Raw genomic sequence first — 27957 nt, 5'->3', positions numbered from 1 at the left:
TCTCTTCATGTAGACCTGCCTTGGAAGGATCTCCTATTCAGGGGAGTAATTTTTATGAGTTAAAGGCTAAAACATAATTTAAATTTGGTCCATTCTATTTGCTATATTCTGGAAGACTAAACTAAAGAATCTATAGCCAGCTCTACAAAAGGTCATGGGTGAGTCCTGGGTAAAATAGCATTGTTTACAGATTTTTTAGTGAAGAGATTAGCTGTCATTTATTTTCACATACCTAACTGAGGAGCTTTAGTGGTTCCCAGCAAGAGTGTGTTCTCGTCTCTTTCTTAGCCTGTCACATCCTTGTCAGTTTCAATAAAATTACTTACCTGAATTATGCAAATGAGGTTTTGTTATGTCCAGCTCCCATTATTGTTCATCTCCACTACAGCTGAAAATTCTAGCGGACCCCTTGCTTACACTGTCTGATTCCAGGACTCCTTAGGTCAAGACCTTTCAACCTCAGAGCTTGACTTATGCCACAACCATTTGACAAATCGCCCAGACCCTCACAAAAGCCGGTTGAGCTCCAGAGTGGCTGCTCTCTCTATACACCACTGTTTCTCTGTTTTGACATTTCCTTCTCACTTTTCCTCTCAGTAATTAGACAAAGGGAGAAAAAGACATTTGTGTTCAAAGAATGCTTTCATTTAGGACTGTGATAAATGGCTCCCCTTTCCAAGAAGCTGCGATCCCACTGCAGGACAGAAGGTTCCTTCACAAGGGGGCCTGGACAGCGGAGGCCGCCCACCAAAGCCTTCCCGGACGTCAGCTTTGCCTCTTAAAAGGCTGCAGAGATGTCCAATGATCTTATCTGTGTTTTCAGTAAAACCAAAAAAGGGAAAATGTGGCATGAACTACCCATGTTAAAACTACCATAGTTATAAATACAAGGACATTGAGTTTATAATTTAAGTATTTCTAGGAATGTTTGGCATTGGAAAACAAATTTGAGACACAAAGGCATTGTGATTTTTTAAAGTCACCCCCTTAGTACCCTTAAGAAGTCTCTGTTCAAGTTCTAAATTTCAGATTATAATATATCCCACTCTCCTCTCTGTTTTGTATATCATCTTGAAAATGAATGAATTAACAAAACTATCAGAGATCTGACATTTTAGTGGCCCACAGCAAATTTGGAATATTTGTGGAGAATGTTTGATCATGTCCTTTTAAAAATAAAATGCAACTCTATCACATTGCAAAAAGGAAAACTGGTATCGCAATAAAAAATTTTTAATAGAGAGTAATTTATGTCAACCATGTTTTCATAAGCTTCTTTCACAGTAATGAGTTAATGTTTATTGTTCCACCGGGGAAGAAAGATTGCCAAACATGCAAAATAATTGGAACTGCATGTGACTCAACTGTTGAGAGTTTCGGTGAGGAATTAGCATGTTCCTGCTCATGCTATAGTTAATCTGTCGCCTTCGCTCATGGTAGTGCATTAATTAGAAAATCACCAAATGACATTCCCAAAGGAGGGAAATCACCTCTACAATCTGATATAACACTTGAATTGATAAACCAACAAATCTACCTTTGAAGTTTAAGGTATGATACGTAACTCAATTTACAAATTAAAGGGAGAAAATCAAGAAAATGTGGGATTTTAAAAAAAATTCATTAGAATTTGACATATGGCATTCATCTGATTAATGGAGCACTCTACTTAGACTCATTTAAGTTAGCCCTGTGAACTTATGACAGTTTAAACATTTGCAAGAGACCATTATTTTGATATTACATGAATTTCAGTAATTAATAGACCTCACATCTTAAAAATAGATCTTAAATAGTACCTACTAACAGATTTGCAATAACATTTTTTTTAATAAAAAGGAAACCCAGCACATGATTTTAAAAAGACAGTGTCAATTTATGTAAACAAACAATTTGTGGTGACTTCTTCCTTGTGTTTTAGCCAAGTGAGCTAAAACAATGTAAGAGAATAAATAAGTCAGAACTCCTATCTCCCAAATCAAAACAAAGCCGAAGGAGGAATCAATTTCATTTGGATTTTTACTGAAATCTTTGTGAGGGAACAGGGTCTTTAGATGTTTCCCATGTAAAAGGCACTAGACCAGGCAGCCTGATATGCTTGAAATAATGTACCCTCAGGCCTAAAGACCAGGATGCATTCCGCTTCAGAGATCTTTTCCAACATGAGGGAATGCATTTTGGGAGAGAGGGAAACCATGGGAACTCATTTGGTAAATCTTTAACTGATAGAGTATATGCTCAGTTTATGGTTTCCATTCATTCTGTGATTTGAACAGAGCAGAGGTGAACCTACTAGTGCATAGCCTAACATGCATATCAGTAAAACCTCACAGATCCAATATTTAAAGAGGAACATAGCTTAATGTGAAAGAGAATTCATTATCTTCCACAAATATTAAGTAATAATTATACGTAGAAGTTCTCATTATGGTATAAACACTAGAACTTTAAGTGTAAGGATGTCCCTAACTGAAACTGTGTATGTGTTATTATATGATTCTTAAGATTTCTAGGACTTCCCTTTTGACTAGATTTTGTGTGCTTCAACATCAATCACTCAAGTTTTTTAAAAGTTTGGTCTATTATTTTTAGTGACTTATTATATACTTCCATTTGAGTTCTGTCAACAAAGTATGTCTTTATTTTTAAAGCAAAACTGCTTGCTTTTTCTGATGGATCATAATAAAATAATTTTCTCTCTCAATTTCAAAGAAAAATCTGGTTTAATTCTTTACTTAATATGACCTATTTCAAAAGATGGTCACAGTTATTCAGAAGTCACAGTCTAAATTTATCTGCTCTGTAACACACCACTTCTGTAAAGGCAGTGATAATATTGTATTTCCTAAACAGTAAATGTTTGTTGAAAGGTTATTTTTAACTGAGCAACTATTATGTTACTCACTTCTACTCCTGGGGTGGGGGCTCAAGGTCTAAAAATAAAAGCAAAAACAGTCTGCAATATAATTATAAAACAAAGAAGAAAGTTCAAATGATATATGAGCAATATTATAGGAAATTACAACAATGATTATCAGGATACCTAGTCATAGGAAACATACCTATAACTATGAAGTACCTACTAAATTATACTTTTTAGCCTAAAGAAATAATATTCGGGCCTTAGGTTAGATGCTCCTCTAAAACTTTAGTTGAATTTTCCATGAATCTGAACAACTACTTGTGTAGTTACAAGTATGATGGAATTTTTGCAGAAGTTAGAAATCTCCTTACCTGGCTCAGTGGTTGAGTGTCTGTCTTTGGTTCAGGTCCTGTTCCTGGGGTCCTGGAATCGAGTCTTACATCAGGCTCCCCATAGGGAGCCTGCTTCTCCTTCTGCCGGTCTCTGCCTCTTTCCGTATGTCTCTCATGAATAAATAAGTAAAATCTTAAAAAAAAAAAAAAAAGAAATCTCCTTACCTAATTTTGAAAAGATTATCCCTCATTTATCAGTCAGGAAGTGATTAAATAAAGTGTTTAACCTGTAGCTATGTTTCCACCACCTGTTTTCTTATCCTTTTAACCAGGTCTTCCTACCCAATAATTAGTTGTATGGGAGAACAAAAAACAGAATGTCTTTCTGGAGTCACCAGAGCAGAGAAGAACATGACCTCTTGATGAAGGCGCATGGTCTGAATTAGAAGACTGCATTTGATTTTGAAACGTAGCTATGATAACGGTTTCCAATTTCTATTCAAGAGTAGAAAATTATACAATTTGATTTGTTGTGGCAATCTCTTTTATTACCTCTCCTTCTCCATAAAGTGGGTCTTTAGAATACTTAAGAAAGAAATACTTCTTCTTTTTGAAATATAGAGGGGAAAAAATCATTATTGTCCTTCCCCCTCTCTCTCCAAACATCACCTGTTCTTCCTACACCTTCAATCCCATTTCAGTGGTTGGCACTAACCTCCTCCCATTTACCAAAATCACAGAAACCTGGAACTCATTTGGATTTTTATTAACTCTTATACTCTCCCAGTATACCATATACATAAACAATATGTGCACATTGATAGGATATGTATTTGTCCCTTAGCTCACCCCCTTCACACTGCCTTAATTCAGATCCTCCTAATTCTCACCTCCACAGATGCCTTAGCCCTCACCCAGCTTCTCTGTTGTCTCAGACATTCCACCTCATCCCCCCATCACTGTGGGAGTCCTCAGTACAGAAGGCAAATCCAAACGTATGGTAGCTTACTACCCTTCAATAGCTCCTACATAGATTTCAGGATAAAATCAAATGCCTTAGGAGAGCCCACCTCCCCACAGCAGATTCACACACTGTGTCATGGATCCTTCATGCTTTCACAGGGTGTCCCTGTGGCTGCAATGTTCCTCTCTCCCTCCTCTCTCTCCACCTACTTCAACACTACTCTTGATTCCATCAACTTGTCCCAGAACCTTCCTCAACCTGGTGTTTGCTTTAACTGCCTTTTTGTGCTCTTAGCACTCTGTCCATTTATGTGTCCTAGTACTTGTCTGTGTATACTACTAGACCTTGAACTCTTTCAATGCAACAAATTTATTCCACTTTATTTCTTTCAGTTGCCTAGAATTTATGTAGCTTTTGATTAAAATCCAGCAAATGAAGAGATTTCCAAAATGGAGGAACTGAGCTTTATGAAGTTTCTGATGATTGAATATTTTGTTTCCAATGAGAGCAAGGAGAAATATGATAAAAAATTACAACAGTAGAAATAATGATGGTGTAAATCTGGCATGTTTCATGATGCTATGCATTACATTTAGAAGAAAACTAAAACTAGGAGCATCTGGGATGCTCAGTGGCTGAGTGCCTGCTTTTGGCTCAGTTCATGATCCCAGGGTCCTGGGATTGAATCCTGTAACAGGCTCCCCACAGGGAGCTGCTTCTCCCTCTGCTTCTCTCTCTGTGCCTCCCATGAATAAATAAATAAAACCTTAAGAAAAAAGAAAACTAAAATTAACAGATGTAGACTTTTGGTTTCAGCTCCAATATGCAAAGAGCTTAGAACACATCACCTCATCCAGCCAAAAAGAAAAAAAAAAAAAAAAAGCTGGCCAATGTGTAAATCAATGACTTTTCTTGGCCTTTTTAGAGCACTGAGAGTTGCAGGGCAAAATATTAGCCTGAAATCAAGAACACAGGAACATCCTGAGATAAAGCAAACAAGATGTGTTTATGTGTAGCTGTAAACTGGTAGGAACACTTAAAAGATTAATTTTTACAAACTGAATTTGTATTGTATGAGAATAAGAAACTACTGGGGACTACAATCTCAGGGAAGCCTTCATACTTTTGTGGACTCTACTTGCAGGAAGCCTACCACGTTCTCATAGTAAAGATCTATGAGAGATATACGCATGGCTCTGAGAGAGGGAGGGGAAGGAGAATCATTGTGAAATTTCCCAAAGCTTTCTCAATAACAAAGATAGACGAAGGCACCAGGGAGAAAGATTTGCCAGAACCCTATTCCATTTAGGGCCAACCAATCATTTGACTCCTGTTCCCTATAGCGTTTCTGCTTTACTAAGGAGAAGAAACCATATTCAGTAGGAGTCAGGGCTTCAAGGAAAAAGAATGGTAAGTCTGCAGTCAGAAAGGATACCAGAGGGGAAGTGGGGGAGCGAGATAAATAGAGGCACATGTTTGATGGTCATAGCCACCAGACAAAGGCCCACCAGAACATGGATATTCAATTGGAAGGAAATAGAACGCTCTCCTTCCCCCAACATCCTCCTACCATACCAACAGGGCTCCAGTATAATAATAGTGGATTATGGCTGAAAGAGCTGCAAGGCACCGACTTCCTCTGTGGAGAAGTATTAGAAAAGCTCAAAGTCTAGAAGGAAGGAAAAATAAAGGCAAGAGAGACCCTTAAAGCCTGTGATACCTATAACTACAACAGTCATTAAGCACAGTCAAATTCCTAGCCATATGTCCATAAATCCTTGCAATGAAGGCTTATTTACTTCAGTTGCTACTATCCAATGCAATATGCCTGGCTTTCAAAAAAAAAAAAAAAAAAAGACAAGGTATGACAAAAATAACGAAGAAAACACAGTGTGAAGAGAGGAAGCAATCATCATAACCAGACTTAGAACTGATGCAGATGTTGGAATTATCAAAATTTTTAAATAATTATGTTTAATATGTTGAGAGCTCTAATGGAAAAAGTAAACAGCATTCAAGAACAGGTGGTTTATGTAAGTAGAGAGATGGAAACACTAAGGAAGAATTCAAAAGAAATGTTAGTATTAAAAACATAGTAAAAATGAAGCATGCTTGCAATGGACTCATTAGGAAACCAGCATGCCAAGTAAAGAATCAGTGAACTTAAGCTCAACAGAAACCAAAATTCAAAGGAAAACATAAATGAAACAAAACATTCAAGAACTGTGGGACAGCTTCAAAAAGTATACCAAATACCTAATTGGAGTATCTTTGATAGAGATAAAAGACAGAACAAAGCAGGAGAAATATTTAAAGTAAAATTGTCAAGATTTATGATAGAACTTAAAACATAGATTAAAACAAAACAAAAAAACCTACCTCGGCATATCATATTCATACTGCAATAAATGGCAAAAAGAAAAAAAAATATATCGAGAGAAGCCAGAGGAAAAGACACCTTATCTAGAGGGAAATAACAAGAATTATAGTAGACTTTCCACCAGAATTCATGGAAAGAAGACTGTGACCTGAAATATTTAAAGATCAGTAGAATAGAATACAGACTCCAGAAATAGACCTACACAAATATTGTCAACTGATCTTGGACAAGGGTACAATTTAATGGAGAAAAGACAGTCTTTTCAATAAATGGTGCTGGAACATAGGACAGTCATACATACAATTGAACCTAGATACAGACTACATACCTTTATCAAAAATTGCCTCACAATGGATCATAAACCTAAATGTTAAATCCAAGGTTGTGAAACTTCTGGAAGAAAACATAGGAGAAAATCTAGGTGACCTTTGATTTGGTGATAAGTTTTTGGATGCAGCACCAAAAGTATGATTCATGAAAGGAAATATCAATGGGTTATATTTTATCAAAATTGAAAACCTCCCTTTGAAAGATAGTATTACATGAGGAAACAGGCCATATCTTGGAGAAATATTTACAAAACATAAATCTGATGGAGTAGATTGTACCAGAATAGAATGCAAGAATGAGAGAAAGGTCAAATGGTAAAATGGGCAGGAGATCTAAGACACCTCATTGGAGAGAACATATAGATGGCAGATAAGGATATGAGAGGATAATCCACATAATTACTCACTAAGAGAATGCAAACTACCTTCCTGGATGAGTTCTTGGAACAGAGGGGAAAAAAAAAGAACAACAGGTAAAAACCAAGAGAATCTGAATAAAGTATGCCCTTTAGTTAATAAATACCAATATTGATTCATAACTTGTGACAAAAATACCATACTAATGCAAGATGTTAATAATAAGGGAAAACGGGTCTGAGGGATGTGGAAAATACTGTCTGTACTAGCTTTGCAATTATTCCACAAAACTGAAACAATCTTAAAACAAAAATTTTATTAAAAATATATATATAAAACTGGATACATGTCCTTCAGGTTCACATATGTACATGAATAAGGGGAATTTCAAAGTCACTTTCAACCCTGTATGTGCCTTATTTTTACACATAATCATTTTTAACATACACTATAATTCATGATTCAGTTAGCAAATGCTTCAAAGGCTCTTCAACAATTCCTAGCATACAGCTTGACCTTTAAGATTTTCATACATTTTGCCATAAGAAAAAATGTTTCCTTGTAATGAGCTTGATCTTCTGCTGTACTGCCTATGACTGTGACTAACAAGAGCTGACAAGGAAGCGTTCTCTGCCCTGCTCCCTCTCCAGCACCAGCCTGCCCGCCCAGGTTCTCTGCCTCTCCCCCACTGCTCACCTCGGTGAGGCTCCACGGTGAAGTAGCACATGGAGGCCCTCCCAGGGAGCATGGCTGGGGCAGCCCCGGGATAAGACAGTAAATGTGCATTGTCCTACAACACCTGCGTCTATCCTGTGTTCCCGAGAAAACAAGCTGACGGCTGCCGCCATGTACAATAGTGACGTTGGGTTTCAGCAAGGGGATTCTGGAAAATAATTGAAGTGGAATAAGGTATCATTTACATCTATCCCTAAGTTTTCCCATTTGCTAAATGATAAGACTTGAAAAGGTTCCTCGCTTCATCTCCGAATGAGAACAAACCCTAAGGAAAGGCCCAGATAAGATCTTCATCACAGACTCCACGATGCAAGGTCAGTGTGACCCAGGCACTAAATTACTCTCTGGAGATGCAGGTGCTCAGCTACTCCTTGGAGTCGCAAGCTCCCGGAATGAAATGTTCCTAGCCATATCTATACCCTCTGTTCTCCCCCCTCCCTCACTGGGGACAAAGGCAGGGCAGAAGAGGCCCCCAGGGGGCAAGAGTGGCAAAGAGATGTGTGCAGTCTTCCCCTGGCAGAAAAATATTCATTTTTATGAGTTGGAAGCCTCCGGCTCCCTCCCTTGAATCAGGGCCTGCCACAGCTCAGGCTGCTGCACGACGTATTTGTCTTTGCCTGCACATTATTATTTTATTGTTATTACTCTCATTCCTTCCTAACTGTGAGCCAATGAGCAGAATTATTTTTATTTACTTTGATTTTTTGGATGCTTGAATATATTACTTCAATATAGTTTATAATCCCTATAATAGCACATAATGGTTATACTTTAGACATTTAAAAGCAATTGGGCACATTCAATATGCTCGTGACATATAACTTTATAATGCCCTATCTCTTTCTGTATTAAATGTTTCATGTTAATAAATTCTAGCCTATTTTGTATGTTTTGTATTTGAGCATATAAACTCATAAAAATAATAATAACTGGCATGAATTTTTCTGGGAAACTTACAGTGTGAAAACATAATGGAAAACAGTTGATACCGGAGGTAAAGCTCTATAATTGAGGGAATCAAGTAGAACAGGAACATATCCTAAAATTCAAATGCAATAGGATTCTGACCAGATCCAAAAATGATATCTTGGAGATGCAACTTTTCCTACTGCCAAGAAAGCAATCTATTTTACATTATGGCCAAGGGACATGATGTCATCGTCAGAGGTGACTCAAAACCTAGAGGCAGACCAAGGGTGGTATCCCCGGGGCACATCAGCATCCACTGTCACAGCGGTTCCCATTGTCCTGTCAGACGTGTGTGGGATAATGGAGAGCATGCATGTTGGTGGCCGGAGGAAGGGACTCATCATCCTCGGAAGTCATTTCAACTAGATCAGACTTCTTCTCTTTGTTTTTCCAGAAGAAATTCATGTCTCATTGTACACACATAAAGACAGTAAAGTGTGAAACTAAGAAAGAAGGCACTTAAATCAAGTGGCCCAAAGGGTCGCAGGAATTTAATAAGTATAATTTCGGTAGCTTTAGGTTTGATCCCTTGCACCTGCCCAAGCTAATCCTTTATTTTCATGCCAAAAGATACTCAGCAGCTTCTCTCTCTGATTCCTCATGATATATATTCATCCCATAACAACATTCCTTTTCTCTAAATCTAGGCTGATTCATGAGGGGAAAAAAAAAATTTCTCTCAGGTCCTCTGTAGGCAATGGCCAACTTTGGTCCAATTAGGTAACTATGTTTCTGACTCAGGCTTTTTTTTCCTCCCTCCTGAGATAACCCCAATCCTTCTCTCTTTGGTTCTCTCTTCCATGTAAGTTCCTCAGCACCGTGTACAAGGAAAATACTACTAGATATTATACCAATTACCTATTAAAAGGGTAGTTAGCTCCCAGTAGGTGCTCAAAAAATGGTTACTCCCTTAAATGACAGGTTTTCTTTTTTTTTTAATGGTTTGATGTGATTTAACTGGACTTTTAAAAACTACACTACCTAAAATCTCCTTGGTTAACTTCTGAAGTAGTTATGTCATTACTGAACTTTGATAGCAATTTCCCAGTGATATCACACAATTTTAACAAAATCTTAAAAAAACATTTTTCCTATTTCTTTTTCTATTGAAAAAGGAAGCTAACTTACACTGCTAGTGGAGTATTTGGGGTCAAAGGATAAATGTAAGATAAGAAAAAAATGATAAAGAGAATTATTTCTAGACTGCTTGTTTTTTTAAGCTTTCAAACTTGTTGCTTTGGATACTATAAATCATTTAATCAAGAAAATCATGTTTTACCCATTGAAATCATGTTACAATGAGAGATAAAATTTGACAAAATATCTTTCCCTCAGGAAAACTGAAGTGGAAGAAATAAAGTCCTTTTATAAATACACAGGACAAATTCTTACTTTTTTGAATAACAGCCATTTACTTATGTTTGTAATAGAGATAGCAATACTTTTCTATTTAATAAAATTTAAAACATATACACATTGTTAAAAGCTTAAATTATAGGTAATATTTTTAAAGGGATATTAACATTTAGAGCTGCACACATTAATAATCCGCTATAAAGCATAAATGGAGATATTTAAAAACTACTAAAATATGAATCAGCAATAATGATGATAGCATACATCTGCCTGAAATAAGAAAATAAATCTAGTAAATGTTTATAAAATATTGATGTGAAAACTAATTTGTGGGGCTAAATACCACAGTAAAGAAATACTAGACATAGTTAAAATCCAAGTTTACTCCTAACCCCACCTGGTTTATTAAGTGATCTGAGCAAGTCATGTAATTTGTCTAGACCTCGGTTTTTTAATCTTGTAGAATTGATAAAAGTTTCTCTATTTTTTTTTCCATCTACATTTTGGAAAGTTATTCATTCATTCCCATTATTTTAATGGCTATCTTTGAATCAGCTTATATTTACTGGAAGATGTCAGAATAGCAGTCCCGGTTGCTTATAAATATTGTCCTTTCTCATTGTTCAGTGTCCTTTTATAATTAGCTGTTGTCCAGACCATGTACATTGTTAAATGTTTTGAATCAGTGCCTTAAATATTTGGCATGCATTTTTTTACCCCAAATCCATCTTTAACAATATATATAACCTATTTTTCAAACATTATCAAGAACATGGAAAATTTTAATTCAATCTTCTTTCTAGTTCTATATTATTATTTATCACTTAAGTCCCTCATTTAACTGCCCACCTTCCAAAAACAGATTTATCTTCTGACAAGATTGCCTATATATATATATTAAATATTTTATTTATTCATGAGAGACACACACAGAGAAAGAGAGAGGCAGAGACACAGGCATAAGGAGAAGCAGGCTCCATGCAGGGAGCCCGACATGGGACTCGATCCAGGGTCTCCAGGATCAGGCCCTGGGCCGAAGGCAGCATCAAACTGCTGAGCCACCCAGGCTGCCCGAGATTGCTAATATATATTTTTAAATTAATTTGCTCACTGAGGCTTTTATTATTTTCATTCCCTCCTCTGTGGTTGATTTTCTCCTTACTTAAATGTACTCTTTTAAAGTTCTCTCAGAATTTGTCTAGGATATAAACGCCCTATCTTTCTTGTCTGAAAAAGTCTTCATCTTACTATCATCCTTACATGGTAATTTAACTGAGCATAATTTGGACCATGCAAAATATAATTTCCCTAAATTCTTTAAAGACATTAATCTACTACCTTTTGAGAATAAGTGTCACCTATTTGCAAGTAATCTGTCTTTTCTGTTTGCATTTAAATTTTTCTCTTTATCACTGATGTTATGCAATTTCAATACCTATGTGTCTTCATTTGGACTTGCATGTTTATGATGTTTGAATTCATCACTATGTCTTCACAAATTTTGGATTTGAGTATTAAGACCTTATTATTTTGAATATTTCCCCTCTCCATTTACTTTCTCTGTATGAAACTCCACTGAGTATGTAGTAAACTTTTCATTTCATCCTCCATGTTTCTTTAATGATCTCTCATGTTTGGTATCTATTCATTTCTCTGTGCCCCATTTTGGATTTTTCCAAAAATGAATCTTCCATGTTACTAAGCTTCCCTTCAGCTATGTTAGGCCCATTCATATAGTTTGGATTTTTAATCAACTGTGTTGTTAATTTATAGAAATTTTTTGTCTCCATGTTTATTTTTTTTCATGTTTATTTTTTAAATGTGCCTGTCTTTTTTTATATAGGCTGGGAAAGGCTGTCTAATATTGGAGTTCTGGAATAAGAAGTTCACTGTTGTCCTACCTATACTTTCCCCTCCAATAGTTGTAACATTCATAAGGCCAAATTTTAATCTCCTATTTTACCTGTTAATTAGGTCCCAGTATGTTTTTTTTTAATAAAATGAATTACATTTAGAAAACATGGAAGAATATAGGAGTCTTAAACACAAATGCCTGCAGGAACAATGCAAATAGCATAAGGAAGTGCAGCTAGCCACTGGAAACTACATCAGATTGGGAAGAAAATGGCCAGTATAAAGCAAATAGCTGCTACTCAGCTGCAGCCAATTTTTGCCATATGGAATGGTTGCTAGATTTTCTTTTTCAAGAGAATTAAAATATCTTGTTTTTTTTCCTATGAATTCTCCCCAAATCTCAGAGTTGGAAACTAATTCACTTTTAGAACATTTCTGGTAACCAGAAAACATGTCTTCTGGCCATATTTGCAAGCATAGATTTGATAATCAGACATCTTGATTGAGATTTCAGCTTTTGGAGAACAATTAACTTCTCTGATCTTTAGTTTCTTTTTTTGTTTGTTTAATTTAATCTTGTTTTTATTAATTAAAATTTTTAAAATTTATTTCCATTTATTTAATTTTATTAATTGTTTGGTTTTTTTTAAATAAATTTCTTTTTTATTGGTGTTCAATATAAGGCATTCAAATTGGCAAAGAAGAAGTCAAACTCTCCCTCTTTGCCGATGACATGATACTCTACATAGAAAACCCAAAAGCCTCCACCCCAAGATTGCTAGAACTCATACAGCAATTTGCTAGCGTGGCAGGATACAAAATCAATGCCCAGAAATCAGTGGCATTTCTATACACTAACAATGAGACTGAAGAAAGAGAAATTAAGGAGTCAATCCCATTTACAATTGCACCCAAAAGCATAAGATACCTAGGAACAAATCTAACCAAAGAAGTAAAGGGTCTATATCCTAAAAACTATAGAACACTTCTGAAAGAAATTGAGGAAGACACAAAGAGATGGAAAAAGATTCCATGCTCATGGATTGGCAGAATTAATATTGTGAAAATGTCAATGTTACCCAGGGCAATTTACACGTTTAATGCAATCCCTATCAAAATACCATGGACTTTCTTCAGAGAGTTAGAACAAATTATTTTAAGATTTGTGTGGAATCAGAAAAGACCCCGAATAGCCAGGGGAATTTTAAAAAAGAAAACCATAGCTGGGGGCATCACAATGCCAGATTTCAGGTTGTACTACAAAGCTGTGGTCATCAAGACAGTGTAGTACTGGCACAAAAACAGACACATAGATCAATGGAACAGAATAGAGAACCCAGAAGTGGACCCTGTACTTTATGGTCAACTAATATTCGATAAAGGAAGAAAGACTATCCATTGGAAGAAAGACAGTCTCTTCAATAAATGGTGCTGGGAAAAATTGGACATCCATATGCAGAAGAATGAAACTAGACCATTCTCTTTCACCATACACAAAGATAAACTCAAAATGGATGAAAGATCTAAATGTGATCTTTAGTTTCTGTATCTGTAAAATGGAGATCATGAATTGTTATGATAATTAAATGAGGAAAAGATGGTAGTGCATCTTAAACAGTACTTAATACACAGTAGTAGTCACTTAGTAAAGTTCTAGAGCTAAATAAAGTTCTTGAGGATTGTGGATATTAAACTGCACCCCCAATAACCAATCCAGAGTGGTACTTATTAGTAGTATTTATTAGTTGTACCGACTAATAACTCAATAACTGTTAGGTGAATGAATGATAACTGTTAGTTCAATAAGTTTTAGTTTACAAACTTGATTATATTCTACATATATTTAATATATAGTACTACAGAGTGAGCTGATATTTTTCCTTTTTCTTTTTTTTAAGATTTTATTTATTTATTCATGAGAGACACAGATAGAGAGGCAGAGACATAGGCAGATGGAGAAGCAGGTTCTCCATCGGGAGCCTGATGCAGGACTCGATCATGCCCTGAGTCAGAGGCAGATGCTCAACCACTGAGCCACCCAGGTGCTCCTGATATTTTTCATAGAGTTTGTAAAATTATGGTACAACATGAGTTGCTATAAACTGGTTCACTCAACTTGCAAAGCTATTCCCTGAAAAAATGTTAGACAAAATTATACATTGCAGAAAGTATTTAGATCTCAGTAGTCTTATTTACTAGTATCCTTTACATACAAGGATGTGTGAAGTAGTTTATGCATACAAAGATTCCAGGATCTAGATTCTCAAAAGAGAGGACAGAGAGAAACAAAGCTGACATTGTAGACCATTTTCCTGATTCAAAGGGCTCAGAGTTTGGTAAAAGAGAAATCAGCACATGTGTAATACAAAGGAAAAAAAGAAAAGTATATTTAGGCGGAAGAAGAGGATTGGTTAAAGCACAAATCATGGACAGGCACCTCAAAGTCTCCAGATTAATGCACTGGTTTTCTGGAAAGTGCTCTTTCAAAGCCTCTTTCATGTGCATGATTGTCAGAAATGTATACTAACTAAATCTCAAGGCTGAGGAACAGGCTGTTTTTAAGGAAGTCTTTTAAATCCTATCTTAGCTTCATGGCTAAAGGTCATGGTTCTAAATTCACTTAGGTTTGGAATTCAGGAATATCTGGAGGCACCTTCATTTTCTTAGTTTGGCTCCATTTTAAATTGATATTCACTTGTGATACAGTAAAAGAAGCACATTTTAGGTTTAGTTCTGGGCTTAGTAAAATTATGAAGTTCAATGTCAACTTCTATCATTTCTTCACGTGGTTTAGTTATGTACTGGGGTAAATTTAAAAATGAAAACCCTGGGATTAGCCAGGGCTCTCCCCAGATGGTCTAGTCTTCTCAGAACTAGGCCACTCTCCTAGACTCTTCTGGTGCATGCCTTTGTTGAATGCCCTGAGGAATTTGGGCACTATCAGCATGCCTTCTCTAATAGTATGAAACTGAATTAATAAATTTTACTTTGTTAACAGTCTATGGCATTTTCATAATTTATGAAAATTAGTTTGAATAGTTTCATTTCTCATTCAAAACTCTGGCCCAAAATATATATAATTGCCAACAATTTCATAATGTAGACGGCTAAATGAAAATAAGAAATAAATACATTTTCTCTACCCCATAGCTATTCTCCTATGTGTTGAGCTTCCATCTGTTTGCCTTTTGTTTTTGTTTATGTGAAGCTTTACATTTTGCCATCAATATGTTATGTTGTGTTGTGTTAACTTGTAAGCTGAGACAAAGATAATAAATTACACATTTTCACTGACATTTTAGTTGACTGACTACTAAAATCTGATTTGAAAATTCAGCAAGGATATAATAGATTTCATAGATTGCATTAAAAGTATTTTCTGAGGACAAACTACTACATGGAAAGAATTGGTAATTTCTTAAAGGACAAAGACCTAAATGATGGATATTTCTGTTATAAGTGAGAAGGGAGTATACTCTTGGTATAAGAAGTCCAACTTCCAGAGATTTATTCCCATTATTGCCTTTTGTTCTAATCTCTATGGAAAATGCCTCCAACTGGTGATTCTCCAATTATTTGAGCTAGTGAAAGGGCCCTTATTTTAAAGTGGGCCATAAGAGAAAGAAATGATGCAAAGAGCTAGTAACACATAAAGAATGAAGGTTTAAGTATATAATGACAAGCAGATTCACATGTTTTAGAGATTTATACAAGAGGTGACTAATTCTCTATATAAATATTTTTATATAGCATAGCAAGTAACAGGCATAGTTTGTTAGGGATATGTTAGTCACATCATCATCTTCTTCAGGCTCTTTGTTAGCATAAATTTGTTCTGCAGCTTCAGTGCTAGGTATGGGCCATTTTTAGGCCAGATTTAAAAATATATATATTTAACTCTTTTGTAGCCAAGGAATGATATTATCAAAGTAGTGTCATTGCCTTCAACCAAAGAATCATGTTGCTTAAATGCACAGAACGCTGTAGAAAGACTTCCCAGAGCAGATGGCACCTGTCACCTCACCTATGTTTTCCACCTCTTCAATTACAAGATCTCCCTTATCCCTTTTTTCTTTTTTCTTTAAGATTTATTTATTTATTCATGAGAGACAGAGAAAAAGAGAGAGAGAGAGAGAGAGGCAGAGACACAGGCAGAGGGAGAAGCAGGCTCCATGCAGGGAGCCTGACATGGGACTTGATCCCAGGTCTCCAGGATCATGCCCTGGGCCGATGTCGGCACTAAACCACCCAGGCTGCCCCTATCCCTTTTTTCTACTGTTCTCCATGTTTCAAAGGTTTCTGCATGCTAAATATATTGTATTTACTAAGTAAAAGTCAGTTTATGATTTCATGTTATCTTTGTTAATAATCATATATAGAGAGACATTTTCTGTGATTCTGATCATTGCACTGCACTGGACTATTACAATTCCAGCCAAAGTGTCAATTTAGCCCTCTCAAACCATCTTAAATTTGATATATATCCAATTTTTATTTGACCTTAAATATATATGCATGTGTGTTATACTCTTATAAATCATTTTTGTAGACCCTCTAAGCAATACTGATTCCAAGTTGTTTTAGATCTATTCAGATTCACAGGATCCCTTAGTATATAAGTATAAAGCACACTTCTATCAAGGGAAAAGAATCTGCAAAAGGGAATAACACTTGGGGAAAAAAAATATATATATGCAGAAATCATACATATACATGTCTAAAACAACCAAAAATCTAGGAGTATTCTAAAAAAATACCATGAACCAAAAATTGGCTATGATATTAAAACATTTTACAACAATCAAACAAAAAATATCTACAAAGGGTTAGGCCTCACAATAATCAGCTAATGCAATTCAATGCTTGTAACCACTCCACACAAACAGGCTGAGATATTATTTTTCACCAAGAAAATAAACACTTGTCTTTGGACCGACTCCCATGTGGCAGAACCAGGGCAAAGCATTTACTGCTATTCTGCAGCTCTTTGAAAAATCAATCTGAAAGAGAAACTCTGTAGAAGACCCATCTTCTTCTTGTTTCTCTGATATGTTGCACTCTTAAAATGAACCAAAGTAAAAGAAGAAAATGAAAGAGGCACACAGAGTAGCAAAGACAAATGATGGAGAAAGCAAAACCAATGCTTCCAAACATCAAATCAGAATGTTGCTCTTGTCCTGGAATTCCCCTAGAGTTACTTAGGACAAAAATCTGGTCCACTGAGATCAAAGCCAGGAAGAACAAAGAAAGTCAGAGTGATAAACAGCCTACTAGGAAGAAATCCCAAACAAACCCTGACAGTTTGTGGAATGACTGGAATAAAAATCAGCTGTTCAAACTAATCTCTCCTTTCGTCCATCAAAATAAAGATGGAGCTTTCTGTGTCCCTGACAAAAGCTAGGCACCCCGAGCCTGACTACTTTTCTAAAGTGAGATAACTGTAATTTTTTAAACTTATTTATACTCACAAACCAGGCCTTTCTTGCTTTCCTCTCAAGGAATTATTTTCAAAGAAGTCACATCCACCCTCACTGTAGACCTTCTGGAACTGTGAATGGGTTAGAATTTTTTAAGTAGTATTAACCACACTAATTACTCCATGATCCAAAAGGCCTTTCTCTAGTATGCAACACTGGTTTGTATAATTTTAATAAAAAGTCTCCTAGATTGGTCCCATTTCCAAATTATCTGAACAAAGATAAAATATAATTTTAAAAAGAGTCTCAGTTTATTCACATCCCTATATGGAAAGAAAATGCCTTTATTTTTCTATTACTGACCCAATCTCTTTAAAAATTCTCCATCCTTCCGGATAATAAAAATAGAGCTACTTCTAGCTGAAGCGACTATAATTTAGTTCAACTCAGTAAGTTTAGTTCCACCTAGTAATTATAACAACCCTCACAGGTAACTATGTTCCTGGCTAGGCAACCCAAGAAAATGTTCAGTCTTATGAAGTCCTACTGCCTACCCTTGTTCCTATCTGAGAACGCATCTTGGTGTAGAGGGCAATGTTACCATATAGCCTTGCGCTGGGGGGGGAAATGAAAAGGGTTTTTCTTCCTTTTTAAGATTTTATTTATTTATTCATGAGAGACACAGAGAGAGAGAGAGAGAGGCAGAGAGACAGGCAGAGGGAGAAGCAGGCTCCATGCAGGGAGCACGACGTGGGACTCAAGCCTGGGTCTCTAGGATCACCCCTGGGCTGAAAGGTGGCGCTAAACCAATGGGCCACCCAGGCTGCCCTAAAAAGGGTTTTCATTGTGCCTGGTTCTCTTAGGATTCTTCCAAGTTCCAAGCTGCAGAGTGGCTAAACTAGCTGCTCCCTGGACTGGTGACACCTGAGAAGCTACCACAGCCATCAGGCTCTCTCATTGTGATACACTGGTACTGCGATACCAAAATTACCCAGACAAGATGACCTCTTTACTCTTCAACAAGATCTGATGGCTCACCAGTTGTATTGACATCCATTTATCCTTATTGGAACAAATATGGGTCACTGAGTGCTACGTTCATGCCATGTGGAAGGGGCAACATTGTCCCAAGCTAACAAAGCTTGCCCTTTCCTGCCCCCTCAGTGCCATATTGGAAGTTTCCAGGTTTGAGGATTCTCCTGAAAGGTAGCGACATGCTTGTAAAGGCACACCGCTCATATGCCAGTAAAAGTACACTACTAGTTCCTGCGTCCTAAGTAAAACTCCTCCTTCTCATGGAACGCAGAAGTAAGTAAGGATAGAAGTGGTAAGGACATACAGTACCTAAGAATAAGAATGTTGATTTATTGCCACTTTTTTTTCTTTCTGTGTCTTTACTATGTCTTGCTCATAATCTCTGGAGATCATAAGGGGCAGATTTCAGTTCTATCATAAATTCTTTTTACTCCAAGGTTATCAGCCTCATGGTGAGGAGTCCCAGCCAGAAAGAACATAATTTCTATACTACAGAAAATACTTTATGGTCTGGATTCTGAAGACTTCATTTGGTTTACTAACAAAATTTACAAAATTATATTTCACCTCAAAAGACCAGTTTTCTTGATGTGTTCTCAAATGAAAATCTAAATAGGCAGTAAAATCTGAACAAAGACCTTCTTGTTCTAGAGATTATTTACTATTCCCGGCAATACAAAAAATTAAACTACCATTGGGTAGTAAGACTCAAAGAAAGTAGAGTAATAAGATACAGCAATACATCTGAAAAAAAATTTTAAGATTGTATTTATTTATTCATAAAAGACACACAGAAAGAGGCAGAGACACAAGCAGAGGGAGAAGCAGGCTCCATGTAGGGAGCCTGACGTGGGACTCGATCCCAGGACTCCAGGATCACACCCTGGGCTGAGGGCGGCGCTAAACCACTGAGCCACCCAGGCTGTCCAAGAACCCTTCTTTGACAGTTATGAACACAGTCATTCATAAAGTAGAGTTTCATGAACAAACTTGTTCTGGAGCATCGAGGAACAGGCCACTATTAAGTGTGTAAAACTATTTCAAGGAAATGTCAAGTGTATAAAACTATTTCAAGAAAACCTAGATTCACCTCCCCTCTCCAAAGTACAAATGATACTAATACATTTTGGTAACTGAATTATCAATTGTTAATATTGTTATTATCAAACTGTTAGCCAAATATCAGTGTCCTTGGAAAAAAAGAATATAATCTATCTCAAACATTTGAGTAATTTTTCCTAGAGCAAATAACTATTTTCATTAAAAATCATTTTAAAGTCTTCAAATAACTTTTTGCACTTATTCAGCAAATACTTATTGAGCCACTACTATGTGTCAGACATTCTTCTAGGTTCAAGGGATTCAATAATTAACAAAACTCCATGCCCTGTTAATATTGATGGTGTTCCTTCATGATTGCCGCTAGCAGGCTTGGATAAATATTTCTACCCCACATCAAGCAGCTGTATAGACAGTTTTTTGACTAATCTCACTTATGAGATTCTTTTTTTATTTATCTCACCTTTGATTTTCCCACCTTTATTATTTTTTGTTACATTTGTGTTAATTATTTTCAATTTATTTTATCTTGTTATTCATAAACCATTGAAAATTTTCTTTTGAAAAAAAAAGAAATCAAATTTAAAATTCTCTTGATTTAAGATATTTTTCCTGTGGATGGAAATATTCTTATTTCAAGTATTCACTTTGGATGTCTACTCTTTGGTGCTCCATAAGCATCTGAACTTACAAACACAAAGTCAAATATTCTTTTCCAAAATCCTATTTATCCATCTCTTATTATATTCCCTGTGATGTTAAAGTCATCACCCACTACCAAACTGACTAATACAGAAACCTATATATCATCCTCAAATTCTTCCTTTTCTTTGTCCAACCTATATGCCGATTCTACATTTGATACTTTTAAATCTATCCCTTTTCATTCAGTTATTACTGGTACTATCTTGTTAAACACTCTCAGTCCTGGCTATGTAGATTCCTGCATTATACTATTCACTTCCTTTCCTTTTTTAAAAAATAAGTCCTTTAATATATATATATATATATATATATATATATATATATATATATATACACAAATTTGATCAGGCCATTTTACTGCTCACTATTTCATTGAACATATAATGCCCCTCTACCATCAGACCTCATCTTTCTCTCCAGTGTCGTGTACATATAAATGTTTTAAGCTTGCTGAATTATTTACAGGTGTAAATTTAAAACACATGCTTTATACTTTTATTATCAACATTTTAATTAAAATATCACTATAAATTCATTAGAGAAGTGAAGGATTCAGAGAAAAGGTGATAATAGAAGGGTTTTTTTAACTTGTCAATAAATGAATCACAGTCCCTTCCTTTAAAAAAATTATCGTAGCTAAATTCGATCAAGTTCCACTGGTGATAGTCAGGTGTAATAAATCACCTTTAAATCAGTTTTTACTTTCATATAAAAGTTAAAAATAGAATTATAAAAATCAATATGCTAGAAAAAAAGATAAAAATCAAGAAAACAGAATAATAGATATGTAAGATTATATGCGATGGAATTATTGAGAAGAAAATGCTTTTAAAGAAAAGGAAAAAGCTATAAAAGACGTAATTTAGGGATTAAATAAATACACATTACATTCTTTTTTGTTCTTCTTTTACACATTCAACTACAATTATGGTACATCAAAGCTGTTTAACCGAACATGCTTGGCATGCACTCAATTTTGTGACTCATCACAGAAATTTCATACATTTAAAATTTATTGGTAAAATTATTAATTTTCACATTTAAGCCATATATTTGAGAATCATTTCTAACATCTACATCTAAAATTCTTAAGAGTGTCAGATTTTTGTGTACTTTTGATTTTTAAATTAAAACATTTTTATTTGTGGGCAACCTGGGTAGCTCAGTTGGTTAAGCATGGGACTCTTGATTTTGGCTCAGGTCATGTTCTCAGGGTTGTGAGATGGAGCCCTGCATCAGGCTCCATGCTCAGCAAGAAGTCTCTCTCTCTCTCTTTCTCTCTCTCTCTCTCTGTCTCCCTCTGCCCTTCTCTCTGCCCATGCTCGCTCGCTCTCTCTCTAAAACCAGTAAATAACTCTCCAAAATATATTTTTTTATTTGTCATCAGATACTTGTTGGGTTGGCATTTTCCTCTAGATGACAATTTTCCTGAGTTGAATAGTGTCTCCCCCAAATTCATGTCTATCTAAAAACTCAGAAGAATGTGGTCTTATATGGAAATGGAGTGTTTGCAGATGTAATCAGTTACAATGAAGTCACACTGTATTAAGGTGGTCCCTAAATCCAATGACTGGTGTACTTATGAGAGAGATTTGGACAGAGACACAGACATACAGGGATAACACAATGGGACAACAGAGACAAAGATTGGAATGCTGCTTCCAGGAAACACCAAGGATTGTCAACTACTACCATAAACTGAAAGACACAGGGACCAGATTCTTTCCCAGAGGTTTCAGAGGGAACAGGGTCCTGTTGATCATTTGATATCAGACTTTTAGCCTGAAACTGTGAGAGAATAAATTTATGCTTTTCAAGCTACCCGGCTTATAACAATTCATTATGTCAGCACTAGGAAACTGATATAATAATAAAATTATTTTTTTACATTAAATTACCCTGAGATTATGTTGTAGAAGAGGTTGTGATGACTTGTTGCAAAAATCAGACAAACACATTCTTAAGAAATAGCTATTTAGAGATATGATCATGCATAGAAGTAGATTGTCAACTCTCTCAACTTCGTCCTTTTCCTTGCCCTAAAACTTAAAAAAGAAATAAGTTTTTTAATCAGAAGATGGTTTATAATATCTTTGTAATTGAAACAGAATAACTGTTTCAATTATCCTGAGTATCTCAATCCAAGGATATACTATCCCTTTACCTCTCTCCAATTCCCACCCCATTCCCCCAAGGAAATGGGTAAAGTCCACAAGGGTCATAAACCAGACAGGACTCAATCCCAAGTCTGAGCCACCACTAACATCATCAGAGGATCTTTACCACTGTCTGTGAAAATGGGCTAAACTCCACTCTACTGAACTTACATTGGAAATGTTTCAAAATAAATAATTTAAAATGGACTAATTTTTCAAAGGAAGAGAGAACCTTGGAGAACATCTGTTTCATTCCTCTCATTTTAAAGACAAGAAAACTAAGATCAAAAGAGCTCAAGTGGCTTCCTTTGGTTACAAAGATAATTCATGATAGAATCATAGCTTGAACCCACATCTCCAAAATTTTCTCAACCCCATTGTACTTCCACTGCAGCTCCCACCTGGTATCTGGCTTTAATCAGACTCTCCCTCACCATTTCTCACATTATAAGAGGTAGTCCAATGTGCTTTCTTTGGTTTTGCTTTTGTGAAACCTCTATATTTGGAGTCTTCTCACAATATTTTTAATATGACAAAATGTACTTAAAGACAAATAATGCACTCAGCACAACTCCTTTTTCTTACGAGAATTAGTGTTTGTGGCAGATGCTAGATTGACAGATTTGAAGACTTGTTTTCAAATTACTACCAGAATATTTAAATCCTAAAAAAAAGTAGAGCAAATAACTGTATTTAGGTTTACCAGCCTGGAATGATTTTTCAGTATGTCAATGGATTTAGAGTAAGTTCCACAACAAAATTGAAGATGCTTACAAATTGTATGTATATCCCACAGAGATGTTGTAGTAAAACACACACATAGAAATGTGATGCACACACACACACACACACACACACACACACACATAACAAAAGCAAAACTGGCTGGAGAAACAGAAATGTTCATTGAGAAATCTACCATAAATTTGAAGTTGTAATCAATGGCCAAGTTCTGGTCATGCTTCATGCCAAAAAGAAAAGTAATGGCTAAGTGAATACAATTAATCACTGTATTTACATAACTATCATTTTCCTATGTAAAGAACTACCCTGGTGAGTGCTATAACACTTGTCAATTAGTTCTAATTAGTGTTTCTGCCTCTAAATGCTTGACTCCACTTTCAGTTACAATTGTTTGCTTGCCTATCTTAACAACTACTGTACTAGATATACTGGCATGAGGTCTGCTACGTTTTAAGCACAAACTATCCAGCCTCAACACCCCTACTCAGGTAAGCAGTGCCATGCTGCTCTCTGTGTAGATACAGCAATTTTTTGGACTTGTGGGCATCAAAGGATGACTCATTATTGGGTACCCTCATAAAGACAAATTAAACTCCTTCCTGAACCTCCAGAAACAACTAAAAACTTCATTGCAATAATTTTGTTCTAACTTGAACTTTAATTTGGCCATCCCTTAGGATATCTATAAACAGCTCTGAGAGCAGAGGTATAAGAGATGACTGAAAGGAAAGACCTCTGTCAGCAAATGGCTTGAACACATAATATGGAATAAAATTTCTCCTCTGTATGTTTGAAATAAGTGGTGAATATCTAGAGATGTGAAAAACCAGAGATGTGTGTCTTATACATTTTTCTTTATTTGCCATACCATCAGAATTCTGATTTTCTTAGAGGGGGCAGCATGCGCAAATCCTTAACATTTGTTTTGAAAGTATGAATGTTTAGGTATTTTCTCTTATGAGATTTCTTTTAAAAGTCAAATTATCCAGAAAATAAACTTTATCCTTACATAAAGGCAATTTCCTTCTGATTTTCTCTGAATCCCCCATAGAAATTCACCTGTGCTCTTTAAGCAGACTCTGCTCTTTAAGTCTTACAGACACTGGAGGGAGAGAATGGCAAATAAATGGGAGATGAACAATGTTCCATTCATTCTTTCAAGGATCATGGGGTGAAGGTTTGTCAGCCCTGCAAGTAGACATGGTCTTCTGGGAGACAACTGACAGTGCCTGTTGGATGGCCCACCAAAAGGCCTAAACAAATATCTGCCAAGAGAGATAGGAAGACCAAAACTTCAGGTGATTCCAAAAGGTTAGCAAATATTCCCCCATAGGGAAGGGAAAGAGAAACCTACCATTTTTCTATATCAGAATGGCAGCTATATTTTATATTCTAAATTAATCTTTGTAAACCAAAAAATACCCATAGGAAGTTAAGAAGATTCAGAATCTTTCTTTTAATATGTGTGAGTTCAAATATGAAAGTTAGGAAGTCATGAATTCAGGAGAACTGGCTCTAAAAAATTATAGAAATGAAGCCTTCTGGGTAGCTCAGCTGGTTGTCTCCTTTGGTTCAGGTCATGATTTCAAAGTAGATGGAGCCCTTGCATCAGGCTCCCTCCTCAGTGAAGAGTCTGCTTCTCTCTCTCCCTCTGCCCTGCCTCCTGCTCATGTGCTCTCTCTCTCTCTCTCTCTCTCTCTCTCTCTCACACACACACACACACACACACACACACGCTCAAATAAATAAATAAAATCTTTAGAAAGCATTATAGGAATGTCACCTCAAGTGGAGACACCTTATGAGAAGATAACAAGCAGAAAGTTTTCTGTTATTTCTATTTAGAACATTTCTTTCTCTAATTCCTACCTAGAGCAGACTGACATTCCTATATCTGAAATGAGAACTTGACTAAAGAGTAACAATTTCAATGTCTTAAAGTCAAAGTATAATGTCAAGTTTGCACTGATCAGGAAGTTGAATCAGTAAAGGACCAAGGTCTCAAAACATGCATTGTATAGAAGAGCTGATTGATTTCATATATATCAAAATATTCCTGAATCTAGTTAGGTAATATGTTCTCACTGCCTTTTTTTTTTTTTTTTTTTTTTTTAATAAAAGCATCCAGGCAGCCTGGGTGGCTCAGTGGTTTAGCACTGCGTTCAGCTCAGGGCCTGATCCTGGAGACCCGGGATCGAGTCCCATGTCAGGCTCCCTGCATGGAGCCTGCTTCTCCCTCTGCCTGTGTCTCTGCCTCTCTCTCTCTCTCTCTGTGTGTCTCTCATGAATAAATTAATAAAATCTTTAAAAAAAAAAAAGCATCCGAGAAATTTCCTTAACACTTTTTAATTTTAAAATATAATGTATCTGTCAAATAATAAGAGTTATTAGCTAATGGTCAAAGAATCATTAGTGGAGGTACAATCTTTATTTACATATATAACCCAGAAATCTTAAACATCTATTTGAGAAAAATAAGAAAAAAGAACAAAAAAAATCTACTTGAAAAAATAAAAGGTAGAATTAAGTGATTATGAGACTACTTTAGGAAGGTGTTTTGGGGTGGTGGGTTTAGACTTTCACCAAACTTAACTATTCCTTTCATCTGTATAGAGGATACATGGTCACATATGATAGCTTTGAGATAATAGCTTTGTTTTCTTTGATGAAGAATTACATCAAATTATGTTTTAGGTTATAGATTACTGTAATTAAATTGTTAAAATGGTATTGGAAATTGATTCACTCTTTTTGGAGGAAAATTTATAATTTCTATTAAATATATTTAATAACTATCATTTACAAAATGTCCATCACATGTTAGGTACTGGCCTAAGCACTTACAGTCATTCTTATAACAATTCTATAAGGAAGGTACCAATATATTTCATGGGATCTAAAAAGCCATTAATTATAAAGGGCACCTTTATGTTACATAAAGAAAAAAAAACAATGAATTTTACTATGTGCAACATTTTCTTGCCATTTATAACTTTTATTTTTAGTTACTCACAGAGCTCTTCTACAGTTAGACTTGAACTTTTATCATATGTCACACGCATGCATATATAACACGGAATATACAAATTAAATCAATTCGCTGAGATTCTTCACTGTTGAGGTCCCGTCCTTCCTTAATTCCTTTTTACTCAGCATTAACAATGTTTGTGTTTTTCTGCCAACTGTTATCCACTATTCCACCGAGATTGCTGGGGATGTGATATTTCTTTAAAGAATTCTCTACTAACGTCTCTATGGCTTTCTACTAGGTTTTTGACATCCATTTGCCAACTTTGGTCATTAGCACTCTATTTATTAAATAAAGGTGTCAACAACAGAAGGTTTTCAGATACAGCCAAGACTCATATTCCTTCCTTCAAGATCCTTAAGTGGCTTATTGAAGGGTTACAAGTGTCCAGTCATGGAACCAGTAATAATCTAGGTGCACACATGTCAAGAATGACGTCTGTGTCAGGCTGCTATCCAGCTGATGAGGACTGTTAAAATGGCATTAACAGGGAGATGGATTCCAACTTCAAAAATGTTAAATTACTAGAATAAATGAAATGCTAGGAGACAGCAATGATAAGAGACGGCTTTGTAGAGTGCTCTGTAGCAGACTGCATGAGTGCTGTACTCATATATATGAGGTGTGTACGCAACCTACCTCTTCTACTTTTTAGCTACCTGACTTTGGATAGGCTATTTAACCTTTTTACTCATTAGTTCTCTCATGATAAAAAATATACAACAATAGTAACCTTGCGAGGTCATGGTGAAAATCAAAAGCAGTAATAAGTGATACACTTCTGGGTATTTATTCAACAGAAATACTCATAAATTATAATTATATATAAGTCTAAAGAGGAAGATTTACATATGAATAACCACTGTTTTTAACGTTGAAAAACTAGAAACTCTTACATTTCTATCAACATATTACTATATAAATTACTGTATATACAGCAGCAGAATACTGCAGCAGTCCCCCCTTATCGGTGGCTTCACTTTCTATGGTTTTCATCACCCATAGTCACCTGTAGTCCAGGATCTGAAGATCCTCCTTCTGAGGTATTGTCAGAAGGGCAATAGTGGCCCAGTAGTAGCTGTGTCACAATGCTTACATCATTGACCTCACTTGGTCTCACAAAGTATGTATTTGATCATCTCACATCATCACAAGAAAGGGTGAGTACAGTGCAATACTTTGAGTGAGAGGGAGAGAGACCACATTCACATAACATTCTTTACAGTGTATCATTATAATTGTTCTATCATATTATTATTGTTTCCAATCTCCTACTGTGCTTAATGTGTAAATTATATTTCATCATAGATATGTTCATCTAAGAAAAGAGTATATACAGGGTTTAGTATTATTTGTGGTTTCAGGCATCAACTGGGGTTGTACAACATACCCCCCATGGAAAAGAAGAGATTAATGTAAATATCATTAAAAATAATGAGATAGGGCTATGTGTGCTGATATGGAACAATAACCTTGATATATTAAATGAGAAAGCAAGTTGTTAGAATGCAATGGCTCCACATTTAATATAAATAGGTAAATGGAAAATCATATATATGCATATTTATGTTCATATGGACATATATATGTGTTTGCATATTGTTTTTAAAATGTCTAAAAGCATGTTACCCAAATATTAACTGTGGTTGTTTCAGAAAGATTTGATTATCTATG

At 35.7% G+C, this 27957-nt stretch overlaps 1 long non-coding RNA gene across 2 annotated transcripts in view; it reads right to left on the bottom strand.

The window, feature by feature from the left end:
- The window catches only part of LOC112915494 (uncharacterized), a 274898-nt gene that overhangs the window by 38108 nt on the left and 208833 nt on the right, over nucleotides 1-27957 (bottom strand). For both annotated transcript variants that reach the window (XR_003234083.2, XR_003234082.2), the window contains exon 4: nucleotides 3235-3388. This is a non-coding gene — a long non-coding RNA (uncharacterized lncRNA). The remainder of the gene's footprint in view (nucleotides 1-3234; nucleotides 3389-27957) is intronic.

The sequence above is a fragment of the Vulpes vulpes genome, chromosome 14, assembly GCF_048418805.1.
Source record: "Vulpes vulpes isolate BD-2025 chromosome 14, VulVul3, whole genome shotgun sequence".
Taxonomy (NCBI): Eukaryota; Metazoa; Chordata; class Mammalia; order Carnivora; family Canidae; genus Vulpes; species Vulpes vulpes.
Note: the sequence above shows the minus strand (reverse complement) of the source record. Positions and strands in the feature narration are given on the sequence as shown.